The sequence below is a fragment of the Girardinichthys multiradiatus genome, chromosome 12 (assembly GCF_021462225.1).
Source record: "Girardinichthys multiradiatus isolate DD_20200921_A chromosome 12, DD_fGirMul_XY1, whole genome shotgun sequence".
Lineage (NCBI taxonomy): Eukaryota > Metazoa > Chordata > Actinopteri > Cyprinodontiformes > Goodeidae > Girardinichthys > Girardinichthys multiradiatus.
Window position 1 is genome coordinate 11,895,361 of NC_061805.1, and position 6,948 is coordinate 11,902,308.

Below are 6,948 nucleotides of genomic sequence, written 5' to 3' on the forward strand. Positions count from 1 at the left end.
CTGGGCTCTTCTTCCAAGTCAGTTTCACAATTACACAGACATCAAATGAGGTAAGATACTTACATGAGAGAATTTGAGATTTAAACCACAAAGTACTGGTAAAAGGAACTTTTTAAGTCTTAAGAGTAATTGACCATCTTAAGGTCCTGTGAAAAATCCGGCCGTTGTAAGCATTTTATGTTTCCACAAAGCACGGAAAGATTTCTTCCTTGGCAAAATGCACAAAGACAAGATGAGTAGGAGCAGTGATGCGTGGACCAGTAGACCTACGAGTAGACACGCTCTACCAAGGGTAAATGCAAAGAGATGCTGTCAATGCACAGCAGAACCACTTCCTCAACAGGGAAGGGCACGACTAGTCTCTGAGCTCTGTCATTGGAACTGTGTAAAATCCAAAGCACAGAGATCTTTGTAAACAAACAAGGCATAGCAGAGGATGGTTTCGATCCATCGACCTCTGGGTTATGGGCCCAGCACGCTTCCGCTGCGCCACTCTGCTCCTGCTGCATTGTTTTGCTCTCACATAAGATGGGACTCACACCCACAATCCCTGGCTGAGGATGCGAGTGCCTTATCCATTAGGCCACTGGGGCACAACACCTTCAGGAAGCATGCAATGAGAACACGGTACACAGACGCCCACACGCCATTGAAAAATAGCTGTGTTTCAAAGGCAAAGCTGAGTAGCATATTTGTTTAGTTGTCATGCGGCCAGGTTATTTTAAACATGTACATGACAAAAATAACAGCCTACTCAGATGTACATAGCATTACCCAGAAAAGCCATCTGTCCAAACGAACACTCAGTGTTCTGAGAACATGTCAAGAATAACTGGCACTCTTGAGAACAAGACAAGGAAAGCAAAGAGTTGCACTGACAACTGCAAAAACCTACATTAAAACGGACCAGGTGGCTTTAGATACCGTCTAGGTAGCATCTACAATGTACATGGTATGTCCAAGAAAAGCCAGCTGTCCAGATCAACACTCGGTTGTACTTCAACATGTCAAGAATAAATGGCACTCTTGAGTAGGAAACAAGAAAAAGCAAAGAATTTGTACTGACAACTGCAAATACCTACATTAAAACGGGCCAGGTGGCATTGGATATGATCTAGGTAGCATCTGTAGTACAGTCTGGGCTCTTCTTCCAAGTCAGTTTCACAATTACACAGACATCAAATGAGGTAAGATACTTACATGAGAGAATTTGAGATTTAAACCACAAAGTACTGGTAAAAGGAACTTTTTAAGTCTTAAGAGTAATTGACCATCTTAAGGTCCTGTGAAAAATCCGGCCGTTGTAAGCATTTTATGTTTCCACAAAGCACGGAAAGATTTCTTCCTTGGCAAAATGCACAAAGACAAGATGAGTAGGAGCGGTGATGCGTGGACCAGTAGACCTACGAGTAGACACGCTCTACCAAGGGTAAATGCAAAGAGATGCTGTCAATGCACAGCAGAACCACTTCCTCAACAGGGAAGGGCACGACTAGTCTCTGAGCTCTGTCATTGGAACTGTGTAAAATCCAAAGCACAGAGATCTTTGTAAACAAACAAGGCATAGCAGAGGATGGTTTCGATCCATCGACCTCTGGGTTATGGGCCCAGCACGCTTCCGCTGCGCCACTCTGCTCCTGCTGCATTGTTTTGCTCTCACATAAGATGGGACTCACACCCACAATCCCTGGCTGAGGATGCGAGTGCCTTATCCATTAGGCCACTGGGGCACAACACCTTCAGGAAGCATGCAATGAGAACACGGTACACAGACGCCCACACGCCATTGAAAAATAGCTGTGTTTCAAAGGCAAAGCTGAGTAGCATATTTGTTTAGTTGTCATGCGGCCAGGTTATTTTAAACATGTACATGACAAAAATAACAGCCTACTCAGATGTACATAGCATTACCCAGAAAAGCCATCTGTCCAAACGAACACTCAGTGTTCTGAGAACATGTCAAGAATAACTGGCACTCTTGAGAACAAGACAAGGAAAGCAAAGAGTTGCACTGACAACTGCAAAAACCTACATTAAAACGGACCAGGTGGCTTTAGATACCGTCTAGGTAGCATCTACAATGTACATGGTATATCCAAGAAAAGCCAGCTGTCCAGATCAACACTCGGTTGTACTTCAACATGTCAAGAATAAATGGCACTCTTGAGTAGGAAACAAGAAAAAGCAAAGAATTTGTACTGACAACTGCAAATACCTACATTAAAACGGGCCAGGTGGCATTGGATATGATCTAGGTAGCATCTGTAGTACAGTCTGGGCTCTTCTTCCAAGTCAGTTTCACAATTACACAGACATCAAATGAGGTAAGATACTTACATGAGAGAATTTGAGATTTAAACCACAAAGTACTGGTAAAAGGAACTTTTTAAGTCTTAAGAGTAATTGACCATCTTAAGGTCCTGTGAAAAATCCGGCCGTTGTAAGCATTTTATGTTTCCACAAAGCACGGAAAGATTTCTTCCTTGGCAAAATGCACAAAGACAAGATGAGTAGGAGCGGTGATGCGTGGACCAGTAGACCTACGAGTAGACACGCTCTACCAAGGGTAAATGCAAAGAGATGCTGTCAATGCACAGCAGAACCACTTCCTCAACAGGGAAGGGCACGACTAGTCTCTGAGCTCTGTCATTGGAACTGTGTAAAATCCAAAGCACAGAGATCTTTGTAAACAAACAAGGCATAGCAGAGGATGGTTTCGATCCATCGACCTCTGGGTTATGGGCCCAGCACACTTCCGCTGCGCCACTCTGCTCCTGCTGCATTGTTTTGCTCTCACATAAGATGGGACTCACACCCACAATCCCTGGCTGAGGATGCGAGTGCCTTATCCATTAGGCCACTGGGGCACAACACCTTCAGGAAGCATGCAATGAGAACACGGTACACAGACGCCCAAACGCCATTGAAAAACAGCTGTGTTTCAAAGGCAAAGCTGAGTAGCATATTTGTTTAGTTGTCATGCGGCCAGGTTATTTTAAACATGTACATGACAGAAATAACAGCCTACTCAGATGTACATAGCATTACCCAGAAAAGCCATCTGTCCAAACAAACACTCAGTGTTCTGAGAACATGTCAAGAATAACTGGCACTCTTGAGAACAAGACAAGGAAAGCAGAGAGTTGCACTGACAACTGCAAAAACCTACATTAAAACGGACCAGGTGGCTTTAGATACCGTCTAGGTAGCATCTACAATGTACATGGTATGTCCAAGAAAAGCCAGCTGTCCAGATCAACACTCGGTTGTACTTCAACATGTCAAGAATAAATGGCACTCTTGAGTAGGAAACAAGAAAAAGCAAAGAATTTGTACTGACAACTGCAAATACCTACATTAAAACGGGCCAGGTGGCATTGAATATGATCTAGGTAGCATCTGTAGTACAGTCTGGGCTCTTCTTCCAAGTCAGTTTCACAATTACACAGACATCAAATGAGGTAAGATACTTACATGAGAGAATTTGAGATTTAAACCACAAAGTACTGGTAAAAGGAACTTTTTAAGTCTTAAGAGTAATTGACCATCTTAAGGTCCTGTGAAAAATCCGGCCGTTGTAAGCATTTTATGTTTCCACAAAGCACGGAAAGATTTCTTCCTTGGCAAAATGCACAAAGACAAGATGAGTAGGAGCGGTGATGCGTGGACCAGTAGACCTACGAGTAGACACGCTCTACCAAGGGTAAATGCAAAGAGATGCTGTCAATGCACAGCAGAACCACTTCCTCAACAGGGAAGGGCACGACTAGTCTCTGAGCTCTGTCATTGGAACTGTGTAAAATCCAAAGCACAGAGATCTTTGTAAACAAATAAGGCATAGCAGAGGATGGTTTCGATCCATCGACCTCTGGGTTATGGGCCCAGCACGCTTCCGCTGCGCCACTCTGCTCCTGCTGCATTGTCTTGCTCCCACATAAGATGGGACTCACACCCACAATCCCTGGCTGAGGATGCGAGTGCCTTATCCATTAGGCCACTGGGGCACAACACCTTCAGGAAGCATGCAATGAGAACACGGTACACAGACGCCCACACGCCATTGAAAAATAGCTGTGTTTCAAAGGCAAAGCTGAGTAGCATATTTGTTTAGTTGTCATGCGGCCAGGTTATTTTAAACATGTACATGACAAAAATAACAGCCTACTCAGATGTACATAGCATTACCCAGAAAAGCCATCTGTCCAAACGAACACTCAGTGTTCTGAGAACATGTCAAGAATAACTGGCACTCTTGAGAACAAGACAAGGAAAGCAAAGAGTTGCACTGACAACTGCAAAAACCTACATTAAAACGGACCAGGTGGCTTTAGATACCGTCTAGGTAGCATCTACAATGTACATGGTATGTCCAAGAAAAGCCAGCTGTCCAGATCAACACTCGGTTGTACTTCAACATGTCAAGAATAAATGGCACTCTTGAGTAGGAAACAAGAAAAAGCAAAGAATTTGTACTGACAACTGCAAATACCTACATTAAAACGGGCCAGGTGGCATTGGATATGATCTAGGTAGCATCTGTAGTACAGTCTGGGCTCTTCTTCCAAGTCAGTTTCACAATTACACAGACATCAAATGAGGTAAGATACTTACATGAGAGAATTTGAGATTTAAACCACAAAGTACTTGTAAAAGGAACTTTTTAAGTCTTAAGAGTAATCGACCATCTTAAGGTCCTGTGAAAAATCCGGCCGTTGTAAGCATTTTATGTTTCCAGAAAGCACGGAAAGATTTCTTCCTTGGCAAAATGCACAAAGACAAGATGAGTAGGAGCGGTGATGCGTGGACCAGTAGACCTACGAGTAGACACGCTCTACCAAGGGTAAATGCAAAGAGATGCTGTCAATGCACAGCAGAACCACTTCCTCAACAGGGAAGGGCACGACTAGTCTCTGAGCTCTGTCATTGGAACTGTGTAAAATCCAAAGCACAGAGATCTTTGTAAACAAACAAGGCATAGCAGAGGATGGTTTCGATCCATTGACCTCTGGGTTATGGGCCCAGCACGCTTCCGCTGCGCCACTCTGCTCCTGCTGCATTGTTTTGCTCTCACATAAGATGGGACTCACACCCACAATCCCTGGCTGAGGATGCGAGTGCCTTATCCATTAGGCCACTGGGGCACAACACCTTCAGGAAGCATGCAATGAGAACACGGTACACAGACGCCCACACGCCATTGAAAAATAGCTGTGTTTCAAAGGCAAAGCTGAGTAGCATATTTGTTTAGTTGTCATGCGGCCAGGTTATTTTAAACATGTACATGACAAAAATAACAGCCTACTCAGATGTACATAGCATTACCCAGAAAAGCCATCTGTCCAAACGAACACTCAGTGTTCTGAGAACATGTCAAGAATAACTGGCACTCTTGAGAACAAGACAAGGAAAGCAAAGAGTTGCACTGACAACTGCAAAAACCTACATTAAAACGGACCAGGTGGCTTTAGATACCGTCTAGGTAGCATCTACAATGTACATGGTATGTCCAAGAAAAGCCAGCTGTCCAGATCAACACTCGGTTGTACTTCAACATGTCAAGAATAAATGGCACTCTTGAGTAGGAAACAAGAAAAAGCAAAGAATTTGTACTGACAACTGCAAATACCTACATTAAAACGGGCCAGGTGGCATTGGATATGATCTAGGTAGCATCTGTAGTACAGTCTGGGCTCTTCTTCCAAGTCAGTTTCACAATTACACAGACATCAAATGAGGTAAGATACTTACATGAGAGAATTTGAGATTTAAACCACAAAGTACTGGTAAAAGGAACTTTTTAAGTCTTAAGAGTAATTGACCATCTTAAGGTCCTGTGAAAAATCCGGCCGTTGTAAGCATTTTATGTTTCCACAAAGCACGGAAAGATTTCTTCCTTGGCAAAATGCACAAAGACAAGATGAGTAGGAGCAGTGATGCGTGGACCAGTAGACCTACGAGTAGACAAACATTACCCAGAAAAGCCATCTGTCCAAACGAACACTCAGTGTTCTGAGAACATGTCAAGAATAACTGGCACTCTTGAGAACAAGACAAGGAAAGCAAAGAGTTGCACTGACAACTGCAAAAACCTACATTAAAACGGACCAGGTGGCTTTAGATACCATCTAGGTAGCATCTACAATGCAATCTGGGCTCTCCTTCCAAGTCAGTTTCGCAGCCATTCACAGCCTAAATATCTGCGACCAAAACACCATACATATCGGTCAGGTGGCTCAACTCCCAATAAGTGGCATATATTCATGAGGCTCAATGCAGAAATGATATTAGAATATTAGAAGCTCTGATGTGTTACGTTGAAAAATGTTCAAAAAGCTCCCCTGCATGTACATGAAAAAAATTTAAGAGCCTCCCCAGATATACAGGTCCTTCTCAAAATATTAGCATATTGTGATAAAGTTCATTATTTTCCATAATGTCATGATGAAAATTTAACATTAATATATTTTAGATTCATTGCACACTAACTGAAATATTTCAGGTCTTTTATTGTCTTAATATGGATGATTTTGGCATACAGCTCATGAAAACCCAAAATCCCTTTCTCACAAAATTAGCATATTTCATCCGACCAATAAAAGAAAAGAGTTTTTAATACAAAAAACGTCAACCTTCAAATAATCATGTACAGTTATGCACTCAATACTTGGTCGGGAATCCTTTTGCAGAAATGACTGCTTCAATGCGGCGTGGCATGGAGGCAATCAGCCTGTGGCACTGCTGAGGTCTTATGGAGGCCCAGGATGCTTCGATAGCGGCCTTTTGCTCATCCAGAGTGTTGGGTCTTGAGTCTCTCAACGTTCTCTTCACAATATCCCACAGATTCTCTATGGGGTTCAGGTCAGGAGAGTTGGCAGGCCAATTGAGCACTGTGATACCATGGTCAGTAAACCATTTACCAGTGGTTTTGGTACTGTGAGCAGGTGCCAG

General features: G+C 43.1%; 3 non-coding genes across 3 annotated transcripts; all 3 read right to left on the reverse strand.

The window, feature by feature from the left end:
• Positions 1 to 427: 427 nt before the first annotated feature.
• trnam-cau lies at positions 428 to 499 on the reverse strand. The gene has a single exon. It is a non-coding gene; the product is annotated as a tRNA-Met (tRNA).
• Positions 500 to 1,564: 1,065 nt separating this feature from the next.
• trnam-cau lies at positions 1,565 to 1,636 on the reverse strand. The gene has a single exon. It is a non-coding gene; the product is annotated as a tRNA-Met (tRNA).
• Positions 1,637 to 3,838: 2,202 nt separating this feature from the next.
• Positions 3,839 to 3,910, reverse strand: trnam-cau. The gene has a single exon. It is a non-coding gene; the product is annotated as a tRNA-Met (tRNA).
• Between the last annotated feature and the right edge of the window lie 3,038 nt (positions 3,911 to 6,948).